This window comes from Homalodisca vitripennis, chromosome 7 (assembly GCF_021130785.1).
Source record: "Homalodisca vitripennis isolate AUS2020 chromosome 7, UT_GWSS_2.1, whole genome shotgun sequence".
Taxonomy (NCBI): Eukaryota; Metazoa; Arthropoda; class Insecta; order Hemiptera; family Cicadellidae; genus Homalodisca; species Homalodisca vitripennis.
Genome location: NC_060213.1, coordinates 47,389,728 through 47,415,881, shown reverse-complemented (window position 1 = coordinate 47,415,881; position 26,154 = coordinate 47,389,728).

Genomic DNA, 26,154 nt, shown 5'->3' with positions numbered 1-26,154 from the left:
TTCCACCTGTCATGTCTGGGCAATTTGACAAATGAAATGACAAAACATTCGGTGACATATTCCAGCACCAAGTATTTTGTCCCGTCAGGATGGCAGTTCTGCAAAAATACGAGGAAGAATGTCCACTTCCGTGTAAATTTGTTATTGTTGACACAGCCGTCATAAAAACCTTATAAAACACTGATACCAACTTATACTGTTGTAAAGGGTGCTTTTGACAGTTTTTGTCACATCTTTCACTGACATGTTTCTCAGTTTTTAATGGACGGAAAAAGTTTGACTACAAATTAAGTATTGTTCTGTGAAGCCATTGTAATATAATTTATAATTCACACTAATAGTTTTTTTTTCCAATTTTTTTTCAGTTTTAGCAATTTATAAATGAAAAATTATAATAAAAATATATGAAAGTACTTAAGTAGAGTACAACTTAAAATTAAAACATTTATCTGAAGCATGTTATGCAGCACGGGATAAAATAGTTTTTCCTTCATTGAACTTCCATAAGAAGTTAAGTACGTATACGTTTAGGAAAACTTCCAAGGCACTCTTATAGTTTTGAACATATGATAACAGTGCTTATCAATTGTATCAGATGGGCTACGAGTAAACAATAATAATGCATTGATAACTTATCGATATACAATAATTATACCCTTAATGGATAGAAAACTCTTCTTAATTTGTGGTTACAAAAAAACACATATTTTTATCTTAGCAATGTCCCTATAGTATTTATTACAAAACTGAATACGTAACTTACTATAAAATACAATTATGTCATAAACTTAAAGACCAGTTTTCTTGGATAAAGCGTAACGAAATACTATCATGAATTATTTTGACGGGAATCGGTTTAGAATATATATATATATATATATATATATATATATAATACACCCTGTATATATATATATATATATATATATATATATATATATATATATATATATATATATATATATATATATATATATATATCAAAAGAATATTCTATTAATCCAATTGTTTTAGAAAGTTTATGAGTGAGGATTTTTGGAAGAGTATTTAGATTGTATCCTTTTTCCCCCATCACTTGATATTCATACGCAAACTCATACTTTAATTTTGATATTTCACGGTACAATACGTTTTAATGGTCAATCTTGAAAAGATGTGTTAGGAGGCAGGGCTATTTCCACTTCGTGGGTTGATTCGTTTATTAAATTAATAAAGCATGGTTGCTCTTGCTAGCTAATAAGCCGAAGTATTTACTAAATTACCCTGCGTTGTTGTCAATTATAAATCTTCCATAGTTCACTTACATAAACTATGTTTTCCCCATCGAAACCCTTTAATAGACAACAAAATACGAAAACTGTTGTAATATGTATATATATAGTATATATAAAAGACAAAATTAGGAGCAACTAAAATCTAATGCTTTTTACTTTAAAAAGTAGATTTATAGCAGCAGTAATGATGTATACGAAGTTGTATTGCTTTACCTGTAATCGTTCGGGAATTATGAAGCCCATTCATGTTCACTTACATAAACTATGTTTTCCCCATCGAAACCCTTTAATAGACAACAAAAATACGAGAACTGTTGTGATATATGTATATATATAGGGTGTATATTATGTCTGGAAACACCCAAAATATATCCTTTAATAATTTAAATATAAAATTTGAAACCTCTTACAATCGTGATAGAGATTGGGCATCTACCTTTTTGGAACAATGTTTTGTTATGTCACACCAACGGGGGACGTCCTGCCGAGGGTATCGTGAATATTCTTAATGGAAACCTATACCTTGTGATACATAATTTTAAAGGTAATAGCTTACTGAATTGAATGCCACAAAACCGCATCTCAAGGGAATTATTCTATCAGAAAATAGAGCATTTTTAGTAATTGAAAATTTACTGATGTTCAACAATGTAATTTTAAACATGGTTCTTGCTACAAAATGTGTTACACTAATTTTTTAGCATTTTTTTAAATGTTCAATTAAATAAAACAAAAATTTCATTTTAAGCTGGTTCCTTTTACGCACACAAATTTGCCAGTTTTTATTACAGTACAATTATGGAAATACTTATGTTATTGATTTTCTTATTACAAATAAAAAAATAATGTATGCTGTTAGAAAAGTCTTACAACAAACGTTTTACCTGCATTTTGTGTCAAAGCAATTGTTCGAAACTGTGTTCCTTCTACGGTTTGACAATGAGCCAATCTTGTGTTAAAATGATTCGACAGAGTTGCCTTAACATTTCTTCAGTTATCAAAGCAATCTCCTCTATAATCCTGTTTCTTAGGTCTTCCAAATTATGAGGCTTTCTTCTATAAACATTGGATTTTAAATGACCCCATAGGAAATAATCGATTGGTGACAAATCCGGAGATTCTTGGAGGCCATTCGATTTCTCCTCTTCGGCCAATCCATTTATGAGGAAACCTTAAATCCAAATACTCTCTTACACTGTCTCCCATAATGGGGTGGAGCACCATCCTGCTGAAAACCATACATTATCAAAGTATTCTCCTGATGCAATTTGAATAGCTGGGATTATTTCATTTTGGAGCATATTGTAGTAAAGTTCGGCATTTTAAATTTCCATTGATGAAAAAGGGTCCAACAATTTTGTTACCTAAAATTCCACACCATACGTTCAGTTTTTGTGGTTGCTGTGAATGGGACTTCAGTAATCCAATGTGGGTTTTCACTAGCCCAGTAACGGCAATTGTGCCTGTTAACATTGCCATTTAGGAAAAAAGTTGCCTCATCAGAAAATAGTATGTTGGTCAGAAAATCTCTATTGTCATCACATTTGCGCATCACAAGTTCACAAAACTCAACTCTTCTGTCGTAATCATCCTCACTTAACTGTTGGACTAAATGAACTTTAAATGGTTTGTATTTATTAATTTTCAAAATCTTACTCACAGACATAGGGTGCATATCATGTTGCTGTGCAGCTTTTCCTGAGCGATGTATGTGGGTCTTCAATAAATGTTTGCAAAACATCTAGTGGCATGTTCTTCATCTGTTGCAGATTGTATCCTACCCGACTTTGGCCGATTACGTACACTCCCTGTCATTTCAAAACGCTCAATAGTTTTTGATATTGTTGAAACACTTATGGGATTCCTTTCTGGGAAAGTGTCATTAAACAAATTACAAACTTCCCGATAAGATCTTTGACGATCGCCATATCCTCGCATCATCAACAGAGTAATTCGTTCTCTTTCAGACAATTCCATTAAAATGCCAAATAAAAACTGAACTACTGTAATTAGATAACTTGTTGACAGCAATGCTTCAGAGACACTGATTAACTCGACAGGAATGATATGACCTTTGTCCATTTGTAATTCCCAAGCTTAGACCTGTCTAGTGAAAGCTCCATGCTCAACAAACTGAAACCTGTAGACCAGATGATTAATAACACAATAATGTTTCTCATAGGCTAGTGACCTTTGTCTCTTTAAACCTTCCTGCTGACTGGAAAACACCAAGTACAGATTCATAAGTAATCAGAGAAAGTGACTCATAAGTTTTATTCATTGTAATAAAAACTGGTAAATTTGTACTAATGAAAACCAGCTTAAAAATAAAATTGTTTATTTTATTTTAATTGAACATTTAAAAAATGCTAAAAAATTAGTGTAACACATTTTGTGGCAAGAACCATGTTTAAAATTACATTGTTGAACATCAGTAAATTTTCAATACTAAAAATGCTCTATTTTCTGATAGAATAATTCCTTTGAGATGCGGTTTGTGGCATTCAATTCAGTAAGCTATTACCTTTAAAATTATGTATCACAAGGTATAGGCTTCCATTTAAAGAATATTCACGATACCCTCGGCAGGACGTCCCCCGTTGGTCTGACATAACAAAAACATTGTTCCAAAAAGTAGATGCCCAATCTCTATCACGATTGTAAGAGGTTTCAAATTTATATTTAAATTATTAAAGGATATATTTGGGTGTTTTCCAGACATAATATACACCCTATTAGGAGCAACTAAAATCTAATGCTTTTTTACTTTAAAAAGTAGATTTTATAGGAGCAGTAATGATGTATACGAAGTTGTATTGCTTTACCTGTAATCGTTCGGGAATTATGAAGCTCATTCATGTTCACTTACATAAACTATGTTTTCCCCATCCAAACCCTTTAATAGACAATAGAATACGAAAGCTGTTGTGAGATATATATATATATATATATATATATATATATATATATATATATATATATATATATTACAAATAAGGGTAAAGTTCAAGATCACTGGTAAGGCGGTCAGTGTATGCGGTCAGCTGTCTAGATAGTATAATAATTAAAATGTTTGCAATCTCCCACCAAGACCAGTTACAACAGCTGAATATGTAGGGGGAAATGTACTGATTCCAACGCGCTTATTGACAGATTAAATGTTTTCTTGATCAACTGGTTCAGAATAAATTAAATTTTTATATTAGGCACTAGCCACTATAGCCAGTAAAATTGTCAAATATTATGTATCAGTAGGCTACATTGTTATTAACTAAAGTGTTATACAGCGTCTAAAAACGTCCCGCACGGGCTTGATAATTCTCGAACGATTACAGGTAAAGCAATAAAACCTAGCACATCTTTACTAAATCTACTTTTTTTAGTAACTACCATTATTTCCATGTCAGGGAGATGGCCCGCAAGGGGTCAGAAAAAAATATAAAATCTGAACATAGGTCGAATAGTACATCTCATTGAACGTCTTCATTGGTAGAGTGCAATGTCGCAAATCTGACTTCAAAGGGTTCACTATTTAAAAAAAAAAAAAAATACGCTGGTTTAAAGTTTGAACCAAAATTAACGGTCGATTTTAATTGTACCAACCTAGGAAAAATATAATCTGAAAAAGTATAGTTTCGTATTTTTTAACCCTTTTGATAACCTCCCATTTCGAAAACATTGAGGTTTTCTATCGTTTTTCTTAGTAAAAGCTCCTAGATCGATTAAGAAAAAAAAAGATTGTATACTTATACAGCACAAATTGGCTCTCGGTTCCTACACTAAATACAATTAAATATAAGCACTCGAAAATTTAATTGTAGAATAACACGATACTAATACTAATTGTCTTTAAATTACAATAGTATGAGGTAAACCATATTCAGTAGATGTTGATAAAGATGTAGGTTATGTCAATTTAACAGTGCAGAATACATGAACACGTGTACTACGTGGTATGCCATACATTATACGTTTAAATTTTCATGGCTGTACTCGTATACCTACAGTCCTATTCGTGGTGATATTAAAGGATGAGAACATAATTTTCTGAGAGCTAGCAATTTAAATAGGCTGAACAAATTTTATTTCCGTCTGTTTTTCTACACCATAGCAAACATTTTTATATGACTAACCACTTGGACAACGAAAAAATTGCAAAATAAATAAATGTTTAAATAAACCTGAATAGACATATGACATTTTAACTAGTAATATAGTGAAACGAGTAGCCTAATACAATGGGCTGTAGGATTGAAATTTTGAATGAAACTTCAGTGAACCCTGTTTCGTGACTCGTGGTGTGGTGTACTCTTGGTTCGTATACATCATGTCGGTTGAGATAACGTGTGTACTTCAGTACAAAACATTACTCGTTAACTTAAACTCAGACAGAAGTACCGGTAACTGTTTTGTATCGGTTGTCCTGCTAGGAAAAGATTATAATAATGGAATGTTCTTACACTTGGAAATCAATCGATAGACAATATTTTTGCAATAATTGGTTGGTAATTGATTTTGCGTAGTTGTTTTTATTTTTTCCGTCCTTTTTGCTCATCATTCCTTTCGAAGCTAATTGTTTAAAATCAATATCTCTAATGTTCTTTGTTTGAAGTTTATTTTTGACGATGGAAGGATTGTGAAGGAAACAGGATTTTTCCGGAAATTTGCCACCGGTCAGTGAAACAACAAAAAAATCAGTAACACTCACGTATTCGAGATCTGCAATATGATCTCTTCTTCAGGGTAAATAACTAACCTAATACATAATTATGATCTTAAAAAAACTCGTGCCCGTAGTTTTGAATTTATTTCCTGTTTGTACATTAAGATATGTTTTCTAATTTATATTTAATTATTATTAATTAACCAAAATAAAATAGAATTTGTGACAGTACAAATCTTAACTTTTTTTCTCATTTTAATGTTTATTTTGCGTTTAATTAATTATAACCTCTAAAATATTCCGTATCCATTTACACGTTTTCTACAAATCTTGGTGAAGAAAGGGTGTGAAATGTATCGAGGATGGTCTACACCCTGATTGTCACAAAGCCAGATTCCCAATATTCCTTCTCCGCTTCCTGTCACAAGTTGAAATACTACTGCGATTGGGTGAACCACGAGAATATACAAATTTATCGATCCTAAGGTCAGACCGGCATAGCTCATTCCATTTCTTCAATTCCATTATTCTTTATTTTGATCAAATAAAGTAATCCACAACGTCAATTCCAACGTTCAAAGAGAATAATAGAATCGTTATTGTGACATAACCTAATTTTGCACCTTGTTCAGTCGGTTTAATCTTGGTGGACCCTATCAGCAAATGAGTGAAGCGTAATGATCGTAAATTTAAAAAAGTAGAGATACCTATCTTTAATTTCAAAAGATAATAAAATTTCGGAAATTTTAATACATGTTACAAAAAAAATAACACTAAGTTTCGACGATTGAAATATAGCCTCTGCTTCAGGTGAAAAACCACAAAAAACATAAAAATATGTGATACCTGAAGAACCGAATGGAGTCCAGACTGGAGACTTTGCTTCATTTCGTTAGTTCTGGTGTAACACTCATCGCTCCTGTGCAGTGACATCGCTTGGGTTTATTCTCTTCAGTCTGGACTTCACGCAGTTCAGTTAATTATTTTAACTTTGAGTTGAAATCCATTGCTACTTGTTTACTATTGTGTAACCTTAGGGCTCTTCAACCTGAAGAAGGGGGTAGATGGTAAATGGTTGACTTTCCGAAATCCTAATTAACATCGTCAATAACAAAAAAAAAAACAAAGAAAAGTATCTTTGGTTGTCTTACAAGGCTGAAAACTATTTCAAGGGCTAACAACTAAGCCGCAATTTCTATGAATGCTCTAAACAAAACTGAACTGCGGAAAGGTTGCATATTTCATCAAACAAGGCATACGACATTTACATGACGATTAACTAATTAAATAATATAATTTTAATCTTAACAAATTAAAATAATAAAACAAATTAACAAATTAGTTATAATCTTGTGTTTTTATTTTAAAAGCCCTATGGAGATGTGTTACATATACTATTCAAATAAAATTACTAAACCGACTTAGTTGAAATCCTATATCTATATATTTTTAACACTTTGATCACATACATGCTTAATTAAAACTCCACCAAAATGGTATTTCAAAATGTAGATAGAAAGAGGACAGTTGCATTGTGTTTGCTTAAAAACTTTCTTTTGTCATCCCCTTTTGCAAACCCTTAATTTTACCTAATTATAAAGACGATTTTAAAAATGAAATTTTAAACGAGAGAAAGGGCTGGAACTTTATTAGATGGCTTATCTTTGTTCCATTGCCGGCTATTTAGACGTAATCAACTGTTAGGTACGGCAAGTTTACATTACATTAGTTTGTGCAACACAACTTTTAAACCCATTTTTTAAATTAAAATATTAACTTATCCCAATCTCAATAAAGGAAATAATATAAACATTTTTATAAATATTACTACTACAACATAAATATTACAGACAGACTTTTGTAAAGACATATTATCATCCCAAGAATGTCAATTATAACATTTTAGTGGCTTCTTAGTAGGCTATTTTCCATTAAAACCCTAACTAGGGCAATATGCACGCTAGACCTCACAACGGTAATATGAACGCCAAACTCACAAGGATAACTTGCACATCAGACCTTATAAGGGTAACATGTAGGTTAGAACTCCCTAGGTTAATGCACGCTAGATCTCACAACGGTAATATGAACGCCAGGACTCACAAGGATAACTTGCACATCTGACCTTATAAGGGTACATGTAAGTTAGAACTCTCTAGGTTAATGCACGCTAGACCTCATGCAATCTCGTTTATACTGTTTTGTATTATACAGTGTTTTGAAATACTTCATTTCGTAGGGTCTAGCCCTGGCACAATAAATGTATGCTAATATATGTAAATGTACTATTAATTTGAAATTCATTAGTACATCAGGATAGCTGAGCAAAACTAGAAACTACAGTAAACTGTCAGATAGCTTCAACTCTCAGAGACACTCGTAACGCTGATTGTCAGCAAGTTTAAACCACCGCTTTATATTCGCGTCGCAGCACACAATACTTCATGAATACAGAAGAAGCACTTGATATGTATTCATCGTAATTTTATACCTTCCGTTTTGTACAACAATAGTGAAGATTTTGTTACGAAAGCACAATTTACATTACTTTAGCTTGGTCTTTCACATCTTGTAGTAGTATAGCTATAAATATCAGATATCGGGCGTAATATTTATGTCCCATAATATTGATACCCTTTTAGTATCTAACAGATTATTGAATCTTGACAGAGTAAAATCCCATTCTATGTCCGTTAGAAAGAAAAAACGTAATTGATCCTGTTCCGAGGATAAGTCGGAATAGGTGCCTTTCTCGTTGTCTTTCCTCGTTTCTTGCAAATCTGTGATATATTCTAGAATCGATTACTGGGACGGAAGATATTTACTGCTAAGAATATCCCTACCAATATAAAGTTTTATGTTTATTTTGTTATAGAATCACCCTTAAAAGTTTATGACTGAAAGCTGATGTTATATCCGATATAACAACTGGTTTTTCATCCACTCGTTTAATTCATAACTAAGAATTAATGTCTTCAGGGTAAACTGCACTTTCAATTTTAATACTGTAACAATCAATAACGTGAATTGAAGATTAGTAATTAAGAGGGAAAAATACGCCATACCATTTTTTTGCGTAATAGGCTTCACTAAAGTTGTTTGCAAAGTTGCAAGGTCTATTGCTACATGTGCTACCATATCACAAAGTCACCATGTCATATGATTGTGCTACGTTTATTTAAAAATTTATATATTTCGCAATTTTATCATTGCCTTTGCGGTTAACCATTAAGCAATTTTATAGAATACAATGGAGGAGTGTCAAACTCTATATTGCATATAAAAAATGAAACCATGCAAAGTTTCAAGTATATTGGTCAATAAATTGTTTTTTAGAGGTATCGTCGAATATAACTCCCAGGAAGAACTGACATTTTCAAGCCCCTTTGCTAACGCTCAGCCCATAAAATTTGTTTAAAAGCTTTGGTAATCACAAACATAAGTACTATCTACATATTTTATTAGGGTGTCAAATTTAAATGTTTAGCTGTTTAAACTACACAACACAACATGACCTAGGATGTCATCTAAGTTTTATACATAATTTTCGTGGAAAAATCCTTCATCGCTGAGATTGAAAGACGTAAAGAAATGAATTAGATTATATAGTAAATGACACTTTATCAATTTGAAGTATCATGCAGACAGACGAAAACTTTTTGGCAAGTCAGTAATTTCACTTATATTTACAAAAACGTTTAATAAAACATGTTAAAATTTGGTATTTAGTGCACAAGTGTTTTGTTTTGTTTAACAATATCAAATTTTGTGAGTATTGTTTCTAAAAATATATTTACTGATTATTGGAGACTAAAAATTTATTGAATTACTTAAAAAGTTTAATCAATTGTAACTATATATTTATAAAACAACATCTCATAATGATAAACTTTCTATCCTCCAAAATAATGATAAAACTAGATAGTGTACACAGGTAGTGAATACAAACTTTGAAGTAAAATACATTATATTAAAATAAATTCAATATATTATAAATGTAGTTTTACTATAAATTAAAAATGTAAATTTATGTATCTACCTAATCTATTATTTATGTAAGCTTTCACAAACCATTATGGTTTAATGGTTTTTTAGGCGTTACAATAATACACCAAATATTTATCCTACATGAAAAACAGTTGGTAACATTCTTACGACATAAAACTGAATTAGTGGAACGAAGAATTCACAATTCCAATTCCAACTCCCGGAGATAATTTACAGTTGTACGATAGAGTCTGAAACATTTTGCTAATTGCATTCTTCGATAAATTTGGAAAAAAGTTAATTTCGTATAGAGAATATTTAGTGTTACAGTTTGCGACATTTTGTTAAACATTGATTGCAAAAATCAAGTGACGGGTCATAAACTTTTGAAAATTTAATTAGAATTATTAAGTAGTTTAAAATGTTTCGTTCCGCTAAAAATATTTTTTTGACATCACTATCAATATTTATTTTTGTGCCATTGGTAAAGCAAAAAGAAAAAGAAATTTACTAAAAGTACCAAACACCTCAAACGTTTACTGAGAAATAACTTGTTTCTTCTCTGGGTGTTTATTTATTTATTTAACGGAAACCCATTACATGCAACTACATAACAATAAGCATTTAATGTTTGAAGAAAAAAAATTACACAATAGCTATATATTACACGGGTGGCAGAATGCAACAACATTAATCAAACAAGAGTCCATCGTGCATGAGAGATATCCAAGTAAAAAATAGAGTATACTGTAAGGTTTTGTAGGGTTGGTTTAGTTTAAGATTAAGCTTGTGACATACTATGAGCAAGGGTTGCTGTGAGAGGATTTAATAATAGGTTAGATTGGCAGTACAAATACCCTCAAATGAACCAACACATTTATTTGTGACAACATTTCATTAAATTGATTAATTGATTGCGTCAATCGACATATTAAGCACAAAACTTAATGTCTTAATACTTTGAAGACATATTTAATATTAAATTATTCATTACAATTTATTTTGAATTTAATTCATTATAACATTTACTAGTAATTTTGTAGTGTTGCAATAATAATGAGTTCATGGACTAACATGAGAAACTTTCTTTAAAATAGCTAAACATTTACATGAATTTATATTTTCGAAATTGTGAACATTTAAATAGATATGGAATTGAAAATGATTAATGAACCCTAAAATATACTAAGTTCTTAAAATTACTTACATTTTATTTCACATCACACTTATTACGCCTAGAGATATTTTTTCCGCACACGAACACAAACACTCCCGAACTTCACTTTTCGAATTCCCGGCCTCCACTTCCACCTCTCCTCCTTGTTCTTCAGTTTTGATGTTCTTCTCTCCCGCCAGCTCATTGACCACGCCTCTGCCAAATCTCTCCATCATAATTGGTGAGTAACAATTTTCCATATCAGCATGGCTGTCCCTTACATTGTCGCACGGTTTTTACAAATAAGCATTTCCTGTTTGTTCACCATCGGCGTCTGGGCGGATGTGCGTATCTACTTACATCCGGAGGATGTTTGTCTCGAATTGCAATACGAGACTTCCTTTCCAGCAACTATCTGTACATCTATTCTATGAATTTTTTTTTTTACTAATAATACATATGTCTTACATTCCCCTGGCTTAATGACGATTCTACCTACGAATCGTACTTATAGTCTAATTAAGGTTATCCATTGGGTAGTCACGTTCATGTACTGTAGGCTTCAGAAATTTTATTTTGATGTTATTAATGTGGATGAAGTAGAGGGCTATAAAAAGAAGTAGTGTTATTATAGAAGTCCAGGCTAATAAAATGTACAAAATGAGTTCCGTGTTGTTTACTATGTTTTTGTCGTCGTGTTTTAGCTGGAAGTGGTGTTGTCTTTGTAGATTGTGAACGAAGTAGGTGGGTGTCGATAAGGTCCAGTTTTCATCTAAGATTTCATGCAGGTGTTGGAATTCTTGTCTTGTTTCTGATTCGAGGGGTAATATAGTTATAGATTGAAATTTTGACCAAGAAATGGGAAGAAGATGTGTTATTTTATAGTTGTCAGGGTTTTTGGAACCACATGGTATTACAGTGTTTATAAGTGTTAAATTTTCTTGGTGTAGAGAACATTCACAGGGTAGGATGATTTCTAGAGTTCCTGTGTTATTCGGTTTTTGGATGTAGTGATGGGTCTTCTGATGTGAGCATACTACTTTCAGGTTTGTTTGGATGTTTGTTACCAGAAATTTGTTCGGTGAGACTTGTGTTACTAAAGGCATCGGGGTTTCGTTGAAGCAGGTGAATACGCAGGTAGCTCGGAGAGTAGGTAGTGTTGATGTGTTGAGAATGCTGTGTAGACATCTTAAGGACTGATCACCGTTGACTGTTGCCCTGGGAATCAAGCAAAGTGGGAGTGTATTTTGGTTACAACCCTTGTCTTCTGGATGGATGGCTGTGGTGAATTCTTGTGTGCGTATTACGATGGATTTTTCATGTGTGATGTAACATAGTTTGTCTTGCCAATGGAGAGGGATGGGTATGTTCTGAAATACCTTATATGTGAGGGTGGACTGTTTTAAGGGAACTTTGATTTTTATAAGGATGTATTGTTGCGTGATAGTGCAGGTAGTGATTTTTAAGGTGTAGTATAAGGATAACTTTGTAATTGGAATAGCTAGGGTTAGGTTTCGTGGTTGTGTGAGGATGGTTAAGTTTTTTAGGTCACTAGTGAGGTTACTTTTGGGTATTAGGAATTCTGGTAATGTGTTAGCAAGGCAAACTTCTGCGAATTTCCCTCATATTGTCGTGATAATAGTTGTAATATATATAACTCCATGTTTGCTGTGCTAAGGCGTAGGTTTGTTTGAGATTGTTTGGTGTGGAGTTTTTTGATATTAGCTCTATCTGTTCTTCCATGATTTTTAAACTGCTATGAACCTTGTCTGCTAGGATAGATACTCCGTCACTGAAATTCTTTATATTGTTTGTAGTAAGTAGGAGGTCTTGATGGTCGGTGTCCACTGTATCTATAAGTGCATTCGTGTGCTGTGTAATCTCTTTCTCGTTGTCTACCAAGTCATGTATTTGGTGTTCTGTCGCAATGTCACAACACCATTCGAAGAAATCTCCGACGAACGTGAGCGATCTTCTGTTTCTATCAGGTTGTTGTCTTTGGATGAATGGGAGGTGTTCTGCTACCATTTGTTGATGTATGAGGGTTTGTAATGTGGAAAGGTTATTCTGTATCTTGCAATAGGTTTGTGAGTTGTTGAGGTTTTTAGGGCAGAAATTTAAAGAGGGTTCGTTTTTAGGTAAATTTTGCTGTGTGTTGAAAGGAATTTTGTATATGATAGGTATGGAACTGATATAAGGTAGTGTCTGAGGCATTGGAGTAAAGTACGCTCCTGTGAAGATTTGTACTAGAGGCTTATTGGGTTCTCCTATGTTGGGGGTTGATGTGCTGGCAGAGGTGGTCGAGAGGGGCATGGCAAGTGCTGTGAGTAGTAGAAGGAAGTGCTGTGAAGACTTCATTTGTCTCGTGGGTGGTCGGGATCGGTTAGAGTGCTGTAGACTGGTGTCTTGTAGATTGGTGTCTTGTAGACTGGTGTCTCAGGTTGTAGTTGGCTTTTTGGTGTCGAAATTCTAAAACTAAATATCTACAGGTTACATATACATTTCAGGTTAATATTTTATAATTAATACACATTTATGCGTAAGGTTTTTATTTACAGAAAACCTTTTAATGACCTCTCGATGGTGTTTCGTATTTCCATAGGTCTATGTAATAATATTTACTAAGCATCTTGGTCTCTAGTGTTCTTAAATAAGGTTCGATATTATGTTAATTTTAACGATACTACGCACTTTTGTTTCTGAGGAATATGTAATGTCCCTTCTTTGTGCTTATTGTCCATAGTCATTATTATGATCATAATATATATTGCCAAATGAAGGCTGTATAGTCTGTTTATGAGCAATATTGCCGTGCTAATACATGCTATTTAGATATATGTTACTTTCCTTCAATGTTAGATTAGCTATGTAATAATTAAACATGTTATATAAGTCATTTACATGTCATATATTGAAGTATTTGTTTATCCTAGGATTATATAATATAGAACATGTATGTCTCTTTCTTTGAGATGCATCTCAGGAAAATTGAGTCCTTGTAGGGTATATTATGTTAACACTGCTATCTACTAACTTAAATAAATATGATATATGTAGTATACTTTATCATATTTTATATTCTTTATTACTAGGCTATGTATACACGTATCCCTCAGGTAAGTATAATATGTACGTTGTGTCAAGTTAGAGTACGCTTTGTTATTGCAGTAAACGAGTACGTGGGAAACATTACTTGCATACTAAGCTGTCTGAACCACCAGGGCCCTTGGCGACCCAGACCGCTGGTACAAGGCAATGCCCCCTAGTCATAGTCACAACATAGTCGGTGTAGTATAGCGTGGGAAGTTAGTTGAGTTAGCAGAAAACTTATCTGCCTGGGAGACATACCAGAGTCACGGTCAAGTCTTACTAGCCAGTCTAAGTACGGTTACCGTGGGTTACAGGCTCTGCTCGTGTCGTGTCGTGTGTGCTGTGTTAGTGTCCTGTGTATTGGGATTATCTATACCAATATCTTTGGTACGTGTAACCTATCACTAAATTACAGTAAACCTCACATTAAAATACAAAGTTAGGCGTTTTAATTTTCTAAAACTTTTATGTCTTTATTCTCTATCGTTTTCCGACACAACATCGAGATTTTAATATACATTTTTATTTCTGTTAGACTTACTTCAGTGACTCTCAAGGTTATATAACGTTATAATGAATCATTAAAACCGTAATCAAGTTAACCGGTCTCTCAACTCCTGGAGTATAATACCTATTTTTTTTTAGCGATTCTTGCATGACTATGTAGTAGCTTTTTACCCTCATATATTATGAAATTATTGCGAATATACTTTTCACTCTCTTCAAATTTTACTACAAGGCAGTGAGTGCATAGTGATGTTCATGAGAAATATTGTATATATTATTCTTGAATATTTTATTATTGCTCAAGTCCCTTCATATTTGTTTTATATTCTCTTATAGAATAATTTCATTCTAGCAACATGTATTGGTTGTTCTGTTAACCTTCCCCTGTGGTAAATTTCTACTGCATATGTCACTTCGTTAATTTTTTTCTTGACAACGAAAGGACCTCTAAATGGTGTTTGAAATTTACTATATTTTTTTGTGTGGTCTTTCGGGAAATGGACCAAGACTTCATCGCCGGGGTTTAAATCCAAATGAGTTTTGTCACGGTCAAAGTATTTCTTTTGCGCTTCCTGGGCTTTTTTCATGATTTTCGGCATATCTTTGCGTATTTGCTCTAAAATTTCTATATTTTCCAACACCATTTTTTCGGGATTAACCTGTAAATATACAGGGTGTCCAAAAAGTCCCGGGTCGGTTGAATATTTTTCAAAATATTTAAAATAAAGCTACAAAACCTTACACACAGTTACTGGACATAAAAATCTATTTTATCACATATTCAGTCATCCGCTACTTCCTCAGGGGGGCGGCCCGCTAGGAGTCAGAAGAAAATCTTAAATGTAAGCATAGGTTGATATGCATATCAAATTAAAGGTCTATATTAGTAGAGTACAAAGCCACAAACCCGACCTCAAACGGATGACCGAGTCAAAAATGACAGCCGTTCAAAGATGGCTAGAGTTTGCAACTTAGGTTAATGTAACAAAATACACTGATGAGATTTTTGACTTTAACTCTCCTAACATTAAAAAATGGACATCAGGTGTTTCTTGAGGTGTTTGAGTGTTATTTGAATAACTCATTAAATTGTAAACAGTTTTTGGGTTAGTAAAGTTTAAAATCAAAAAGCTCATCAGTGTATTTTGTTACATTAACCTAAGTTGCAAACTCTTAGCCATCTTTGAACAGCTGTCATTTTTGACACGGTTGTCCGTTTGAGGTCGGGCTTGCGGCTCTGTACTCTACTAATATAGACCTTTAATTTGATATGCATATCAACCTATGCTTACATTTAAGATTTTCTTCTGACTCCTAGCGGGCCGCCCCCCTGAGAAAGTAGCGGATCACTGAATATGTGATAAAATAGATTTTTAAGTCCAGTAACTTTGTGTAAGGTTTTGTACCTCTATTTTAAATATTTTAAAAAATATTTAACCGACCCGGGACTTTTTGGACACCCTGTATACAATCAGACGGTAAGTTAGCTTCGTAACCAAACATGAGGTAGTGCGGTGTGTAGCCTGTTGAAATGTTTACAGACGTGTTGTAGGCAAATGTAACTATTTGTAACTACTTGTGGGGCTGTTACCTCTGTTACTTGCTGTACTTCTAATTCCTGTGTGTTTTTAAAATTCTTGATGTCTAACTGCCACTGTTCATTCATAGGTATTATATGTTCAATCTGATATTTGGTAATTTTTATTGTTTTATTTTTATAGTTTAACTCCACGCAGTTCTGAAATAGGAATATGTTTCCTACCAATATAGGGCTGTTTAGATCAGGTGTCACATAAAACGTGTCTTCAAGTATTACTTTGCCAATTTTTATGGCGATCTTTGTTGAACCCAAAACTGTTAATGGTATACCGTTAGCCGATATCAACGAGGGTATGTTGCTAGTATTTAATTTTGTTTCACAAACTAGGTCTGCTCTAATAATGTTTATGTTACATCCTGTATCTATAATGCAGGGTACTGGATGTCGAGGGTTTGTGGTCAAGGCTACGTCTATTGTTAGGACAGGTATCTTCTTCTTGGTTTTATTTTCGCAATTAAATATGAGTTCATAAATATCCTCTAATAATAATGTTTTATTTTTCCTCGGTCTGTGTATCCTGTCTTGCGTTATTTCTTGCAAGTTAGTACAATCTATCATATTCTGTTTCTTCTGTTGCTCTATGTGATTTAAAATCTGTATAGTGTCTATCTCAATGGTTTCTTCCAATCCAGTATGTGTGTTTACCTCCCCCATACTACAATCTGGGTCCTGTTTTACGTGCGCTACCCCCTTTAATACACTAGGTTTTATCTGTCGTGTGAAATTTTCTGAGACTGCAAGGTTTCTTGTAAAGCTGGGTTTATTTATATTTGTTGTCCCGAGGGGTTTGGTTCGCTTAGGGTTGGTGTTGGATTGAAGACAGATTGAAGTTTTATGGTGTGTATAGGCTTTTGCATAATAGGTTGATCAATTTCTTGCATCTTCTTTAAGGGTGGGAATTTTTGATTATAATCTATGGCTTTAAATATCACTTCTGAACTGGTCTTTCCAGGGGTTGATAGTGGTAGTACTTTGGGGTTAGTTGGAGTAAATGTCATAGACTTTATACATTTGTAAGTTTGTCGATTCCTTTGGTTAAGATCTATGGTGTTATTTGTTTTCGCTTTTGATAAGGGGGAAGTTCGGTAAGGGTTAGTGTGACCTCCCCCTATTTCCCGTTTTTTTGATGATTTTGTTTATAATAATTAGACTTGTAACATGATTCGATATTGTGGTTTGTTCGCTTGCAGTACCTGCAGAACAGCTCTTGTGTATTGTTGGTTTTAGGTGCCAAGCAGTTACTTTGGGTTTGAGAAGTTAATGAACGTTGCTTGAACCAGCATTGTTCAGTATTATGGTTGTTTTTACGGCAAATAGTGCAATACCTATTTTGTCTAGCAGGTTGTATTTGGGAATGGTTTTGTCTTCTCCTATCACTGAAAGTAACGTGTTTAATCATAGGTGGCCTTTGGGTTTGTTTGGGGTAGTTTGAGCTTTCCATATATCTATTCTGGTGAGGACTAGGTGTTCTATCATATCTTGGCTTATATTTTGAGTTTTCATACGAGGATGGAGACCTTTCGTACCTGTGGTTATGATTTGAAATTTGGTTTGTAGTTAGGGTAGCTACTAAATTGGTTAGGGTGTTAACTTCTGTTTGTAGTTTATGGATGATGTTTTGTTCATATAAGGGTGTACTATAGGGTCTGTTTGCTGCAACCCTATTGTACCTTTCTTTGTTTTTCATTTGTGTTAGAACTAGCTGTTCTGTAATTTTTAAATTATTCTCTAGATCACTTAAGGTGTCGTTTTTCAGGCCTATAACTCGTTCACAGATTTCTGGTTTTAGTCCCTGTATGATAAAATGTATAATTTGCTTGTCCTGTATTGTGGGGTCATATCTTCGGCATGTTGTTAATATATCTAAAAAATAGGTTAGTGTTGGCTCGTTCTCTCCCTGTATTTTGTGTTCTAAAATAATTTGTAGACTCTGAGTTTGTGCTAATGGAGTGAAAGCCTCTATGAAACTTTTAGCAAGTTGATCCCATTGTATGGCTACCCCTCGTTGTTTTTGCTTGTAGTGTTTGAACCAAGTTAGTGCTGTGCCTGATAAATGCGCTGGGAATAAATTAACTTTAGTGTTGTCTGTCCATCTGTTTGAAGTTGCTGCCACTAGGAATTTGTCTAAAAAATCTTGTGGATTTTCGCTCTGGAGACCTGTGTAAGTCCCAGCAGATATTAACGGTATGTTTTCCCCCATGGTTACTGTGTTCGTTCTGTCAGGTAGTGTGAGTGACTCGTAATGTTGTGCTAAGGTTGGGGGTGCTTGTGTCTTGATGTCCGCCTCAGGGTTATGTACTATGTCGTATAAATTTGTTCTCTGCACTAGAAAATCCTCGATTGTAGCTAGATCCTTATAGTTTTCCCTGTCCTCTTCACTTAGGTGAGTTTTTCGTGTAGTTAAATTATTAAATATGGTTTTAATATTAGGGTGACTTGCGCTTATACGTGTTAAGTTCTTAAGTGCCACTAGGATAGGTCTGAGGTCTGCTACAGTGTCTGTGTCTCTAGATAGTATTCCATTTTCATTTAATATTTTTATTATGTCACTTTTGGAAGTCCTATATGTGTCTAATGGTATTAAATCTTCATGTAGTATGGTTTCCATTTAATTATACATGTCCATTGACGTACCTCGTTAGTTTACTTGGCGTTACTCTAATTACGGGTTTGAAAATATTTTTGAGTTATTGGAAATTTAATTTGTCTTTTAGGTAAATGAGTGGTTTGTCACTGAAGTAGGCTATTTTAGTTAAATACTTTCTTATGGATATTATTTAGTTCTAATTTATACCTAGCCTATGAAACTATGTGCTCGCCCATGTGAGGAATTTGAATGCCAATCGAGTTTTAGCGCCTCCACCATGTAAGGTTTTGTAGGGTTGGTTTTAGTTTAAGATTAAGCTTGTGACATACTATGAGCAAGGGTTGCTGTGAGAGGATTTAATAATAGGTTAGATTGGCAGTACAAATACCCTCAAATGAACCAACACATTTATTTGTGACAACATTTCATTAAATTGATTAATTGATTGCGTCAATCGACATATTAAGCACAAAACTTAATGTCTTAATACTTTGAAGACATATTTAATATTAAATTATTCATTACAATTTATTTTGAATTTAATTCATTATAACATTTACTAGTAATTTTGTAGTGTTGCAATAATAATGAGTTCATGGACTAACATGAGAAACTTTCTTTAAAATAGCTAAACATTTACATGAATTTATATTTTCGAAATTGTGAACATTTAAATAGATATGGAATTGAAAATGATTAATGAACCCTAAAATATACTAAGTTCTTAAAATTACTTACATTTTATTTCACATCACACTTATTACGCCTAGAGATATTTTTCCGCACACGAACACAAACACTCCCGAACTTCACTTTTCGAATTCCCGGCCTCCACTTCCACCTCTCCTCCTTGTTCTTCAGTTTTGATGTTCTTCTCCCGCCAGCTCATTGACCACGCCTCTGCCAAATCTCTCCATCATAATTGGTGAGTAACAATTTTCCATATCAGCATGGCTGTCCCTTACATTGTCGCACGGTTTTTACAAATAAGCATTTCCTGTTTGTTCACCATCGGCGTCTGGGCGGATGTGCGTATCTACTTACATCCGGAGGATGTTTGTCTCGAAATTGCAATACGAGACTTCCTTTCCAGCAACTATCTGTACATCTATTCTATGAATTTTTTTTTTACTAATAATACATATGTCTTACAATACGTATACAACCAATTACAGTACTATAAGTAATATAAATAACAATAATCATAATAAGAGAATATAAATATATGTAAATACACATATATATGTACAATAAAAAACTAAGAACCTATAACATAAATATATCTTAAGCATTAACAAAGAGATAGTGGAACGTTCTATAATAATCAACAGTATTAATCATGCATAGCAGCCGTGCACAAAACACATCCACGTCCAACTAAATCCAGCTTATTAAAAATCCATATCAATTCAAGAAGTAATATCAATACGAAAACAATAACAATGCTATAACAATAACAATGTGATGCAATAACAATAACTATGCAATAACAATAACAATGCCATAACAATAACAATAAACCAAAATAATACAAGAAATATAATAAAAACCATAAAAACTAACGTAAATTATCGGTAAGCATTAACAAGAAAATAAACCATGCAACATACAATAGCAAACCATTACACTACTTAGCCATAACATTGAATAACAACTCTGCAACAATCACAGCCACTCCAAAATACTATAAGTGGTCCCCCGAGTGCACCACCATTCGCAGTACTGGCACTGATCACAGTGAGACATCACAGGACTACTGACAACATGTGATACTGTGGTCCTTTAAAGGCACCACCAGTTAAATATTTACGCAAAAATGTGTAAGGTGTTTGTGTTGCGATCGGAAAACAAAGACAGCAGTAACAGGTTTTGAGCAGTTTTGTCACGGAACCATTCATAATTTAATGATCTCCTCCGTGTAACACGTTTATCATTCGTCAATTTCGTTGTATAAAGATTGTATGAAACATTCATTCTCCAAAAAAACATTTGTTACTTCCAATTGTCTTACTGCACATCTTTAGTCTTTCACTCATAAATAAAGAAATAAAAAAATAATTAGTATTTGGTTCGTTTTTATGTAGCTGTAAAAAAACTCAATTCAGTTAAAAGCGCTTATGTTAGTAGTCTACATATCATTTCGTTATGTCATTCTCCCAATATAATTATCTTAGTACCATTCTAACATAATTATAATCTTAATCTTCTTATTTCAGTCATTTATCATTCTCTCTGTATAATTATGTTTGTGTAACCTGTTTCAATAAAAAAACTTTCAGTATTATTCGTTTAGTATCATTTTCCCACTACAATCGCCTCAGTATCGTACTTTCAGCATTTTTCTCTCTGCATCATTTTCTCAGTATCATCTTACTATTATTCAGTGACGTATATTGAAAATTAATTTACGGGGACTGACACACTGAGTGGTTTAGTAGGTATAAATTACCCTCAAAAATAGGGACTCGGGAATCTTCCCCCTGGAATTTGTTGAACTTTAAGAACTCATAAATATGCTCTAGCTTAAAAGAAACTACAGGGTGCAATTTCAATGTTTATCTTCACAATTTCGAGAAAGAGCTTGAGCCCTGAGCTCTCCATATGCCCATATTCAGTATCGTTCCTTCAGTACTAACCTTACAGTATCATTCTGTTTTACTCGCACTGTGACAAGGTAATCACCTTTATGAGGCATATGTCGTAACCTTGCACCGCAACACCATTCTCTGTCTTACACCGACTGCTATGACGATACATATCAAATATCTTATCTTCAAGTACCTCCGGCAGTTCCTGATACCAATCATACGCACCAATGGAAATTGTTTTTCACCTGTTCTCTCAACCAGAATATGTGACTTCGAATTCTTAATAAGACATTCATTAAGACTTTTGTGTATTTATTTTACTAAAAGGAATACAAAATTGTCCAATATTTTTTAATGTAATGCACAAGACCACACCTGATGGTGATATATTTGATTTTCAAAGAATTTAAATTTAAAATTATTGGACAGTAGTGTGTTTCTTGTACCACAATATGTACTACTCTGAAAAGGCAAAATCTTTCTTCAATGAACCTATACCTTCTTCACTTTTTCCACAGCAGAAATGCCATAAACCGGTTGAAGCTTATCACGTAACGATGTTTTGGACCTTCCAATGAAGATTAATCGATCTTATGGTTAAAATATATTACTAGTATACAAATGCCGTTTCTTCAATTGAATTCATACCAATCAAAGCCACCGGCTCTTAGTGATATTTAAGATAGAGCATTTTCGACACCACTGTGTTTAAAGTCAACGGATCTGCCCCATCCCAACAGACCGAATATGACTGTGTTCATCTCATACGAAGGACATCATGATTTCCAAATATTCAAAAACACTATTCCATGACTAATGAATTTTAATGCATATAGCGTTAAAGACCAAAAACTACATACAGGGTTGATAAAAGGTATGCAGACCCCGTTTAATATTGTAACGAATTTTTGTAATCCTGTATTAGTTATTTATATTTCTAGTATTTTCAGTCACTTTAGGTAATTCAAGGTGATTTTACCATATCAGCCTGTTTACACTAGATATGATGGCCAGGAGATACAAAAAAGCAAATACTGGTAGAATGTATGCTGTACCACGCATATGAATTACTAGACAATGTCACATTTAAAACAAGCACTACACTCTAGCCTGAAACTTTGTTGAACTAAAGTATTTAACTTCAAAACCCTGAGTTTATGGACAGCTAAGACATCAGTTCACTCACTCTTTGCCTGTTTTGGAATACAGATGGAGCGTAAATTACACAGTGATTTTGATTTCTGTGTAGATAAACAACAAAAAATACAGTCAATAACAGGGTTCATATTAGCCGGTCTATGAGATAGATTATATACTACAAAAATTTATTGTTTTAACATATAACATACCTATGGTGAGAAGGATTGATTCAATGCTAATGTTAAGTTTAACTTCCGCTTAGTGAATGGTCTGAAATCTCACACAGACTTAAATAATAAGATCTGGAATCCACGTCCGTCTGAATAAATACAAAATAGTTGGCAACGAAGAAGTTCAAAACGAACTCTTTGGGTCGTTCCGGCATCAGTGACATCTAGGCTGCAAAACCAATTGCAATCTAGATGAAGAGTGTTCTCATTATCTCATCAGGTGCACAACCAAGTGTCACTTGAGCTTCTTCGTCGCTGAATGTTTTGGATCTCTTCAGACGGACGCTTACTCTAGATTCTTGAGCACGATACTAAGAGAATTAATACTGACCGAATAATATGTGATAGAATAACACTGACCGAATGGTGCTGAGAAGACGACACTGAGATGCGTACATTTGTTTTATATAGCTTTAATCGTTTATTGTATACTTAGGAACCTTATCAGGCTCACCCTGGGCATTAGAGGTTTTTTAGAAATAAAGATTTTTTTCATCGTAGGACAATCAAAATCAAATAAAATTCCTTTACAGTTAGAATTATACAATCGAATAACTAATAAACTAAACTAATTATCGAAGTTGGTAACATACGTACTTATAGCATCTTCATTGATTTCATTTCCCCTTCTAGTAAAATTCATTCATTGAAAACATTGATCTATCATTTATCCAAAGCTTATAAGCCATAATTGAATATTTATATATGAACACCTGTCATACCCGAGTTTAAACGTTCCTTGAGTATAAGCATCACTCAAAACTATTCAAGAGATTTACGAATTAATAGTCTATGACAGAAATGAAACAAGACAGATTTCAGATATAACTTGTCAGAGGCTAATGCCGCGGTGACGTTTAATGCTAATGAAGAAGTTAATGCGAATTGCCGCCAAGTTTAATTAAAGCACCCGAAAATAAATCTTGGTTTTTGTCTCGAGATTTTCGTCACTGAAGCGATTTGTTAGAGAGATTCCGCTATCAATCTTCTAGACTCTAGAGGCTTGTTGGAGGCTAATGGGTTAGGTCTTGATAAACACTGCGGCCCACAATTATGTATGAATAGCAGCATCGTCTGGAATAATATTTAATCTCGAATTAAAATCCGATACAGATAAAGTTTGCACAAATTTTTTTAATAACAACAATTATTACAGTTTAACTAAAAATTGTAAAAGATATATTTAGGATGGCTACAGAAAATTCTTTAGTTCTTTCTTGCAATTTACACTTGTGCCGTTTAAATTGAAAACACGTCGTGTTACAACTCATTTTAAAGGACTCCACACTGATATCTTTAGCAGACAATTTTAAAATTATGGGTAACCGTCTCTACAGGATTATCAAAACGTTAAAAAAGCTGTTTTAGACTTAATTTAATTATTACTCTTTCGTGCCTCTTAGAGAAACAAAATTAGCAAAACATTGTACGGAACACACTCCTATTCTGGGTACTGAGTATTAAACACAAATTTTACATATTGAGTTCTACTAACAACCTAAAAATTCAATTTAACAATCTCCTAAAAATAGTAACATTAATACAGCCAAAATTTATATAAACTGGAAACTAACATTTGTATAAATACTAATAATTTTTATACCATTTCAACTTTGCCAGGCCGTTATCTTGTTTCCTGCTGATACTCAATCAGGGGTTTTGCTCCCTCGCTTATCGTTAAGAGCCATTTCCAGAATCTAGTTTACCCGTAGCTCAAAACTTCTACATTAAGTCTACTATGTGCTGGTATTGTTGCTTCCCTAGGATGATCCCTGCTGACGTCATTAGGTACAAACTTGTGACCAGGTGTGAAACTGATGTACACTCCTACATACTAAGGATTTCTAAAACAAAATTGAGGTGGGTAACTCGGCCGTGACAAAACTGTTTAGGTGATGAAATTATCGAGCAACAATTTTTGGGTACGTTATAAAAACTTGGCGTAAATTCGCATTAACTTCTTCATTAGCATTAAACGTCAAAGGTGTATTAGTAACTGACAAATGGTTTTTGAAATCAGTCTTGTTTCATTTCTGTCAAAGAAAGATAACACACTATTAATTCCTAAATCTCTTAAGCGGGTCTAAGTGATGTTTATACTTCAGAAACGTTTAAACTAGGATATGAATATTTTGTTCACATACATAAAAATGAAATTATAGTTTATAAGCATTTTATAAATGATAGACCAATGTTTTCAGTACTTCCGTGGGGGAATGGCATCCTCATCGGCATCAGCCACTGTCCCAGATGGGATCGTGGGTGATGTACCATCCTCGTCTTGTGCTGCAACTTCTAAGGGAGTGGCAGGGCAAGGGGAGGAAGCCACCTTCCCTTGTCACTATTCCAGTGACAAGGGTAGAAAACCTTTTCCCCCTCTTGGTTTGGCCCTGAAATTGAGAGTAGCTACCTATCCCTTTCTTTCCTGATGGTCCCACCCCTACTTTACCAACAACCCCAGACTAAGGTGTTATGCGACCCGTGCTGAGAGTCTCGTGGCACTGGGGGTATATTCAGTGTCTACAACGGAGCCTTCTGGGAACCAGGGGACACCCAGTCGTAATTACCCTTATCTTCCTAATCGGGTCACTGGGAAGATGGACCGCAAATACCCGGTTCTCGTGGGATCAGAATGGAGAATGAACTAAACCAAAACAAAACCAAAAACTGAAACTCAAGAGGTAAGCGAAACTCAACCAGAAGAGCTACCGATTGAACAACTAAGAGTGTCTGAGATGACCCCAATGGAGGAAGACAGACTTCTCTTGTCAGAAGGCGAAGTTCGGCCGGAAGAGCCAAAAAAGAAGCGGCTCTCGAGAGGCGAACTACGAAAGCGGAGGATAGAAGAGGCTATCGCTAGAGGTGAGCCGATAATCCCCCGGAAAGAAAGGCAGAAGAGGTGGGAAGAGAAAAACCGAGCTCTGATGAAACCAAACAACGAAGCCGGTTCCTCAAAAGGGAACTTGGTTGTTGTTGGGGCCTCAGAGCAAGGGAAAACTCATTCCGCACCAGCCCAAAAACAACAAACCCCAAGCTATGCAGGTGTGAAGAGGCAGCGATCACAGCTGACACCTGAAGAACAAGCAAAGGGAGGGGAGAAAAGAAGGAAGGGGCATGATGGAGGTGTCACTAAGAAGACACCCGAAACATATGCCGAAAGGATCTCTGTGGAGAAGCTGGCTATTGTCCGGCTCGAACACCCAGAAGTGAAGCTATCGACGGAAGAAGCCAACAACCTGAAGAAAGTGCTGGGCAAACGCGCCTTTAAGGGCAAAAACGTTAGGATGTCCAGCTGTCATGTTGAAGGTGGAGCGATAGTGGTCGGCTGTGTT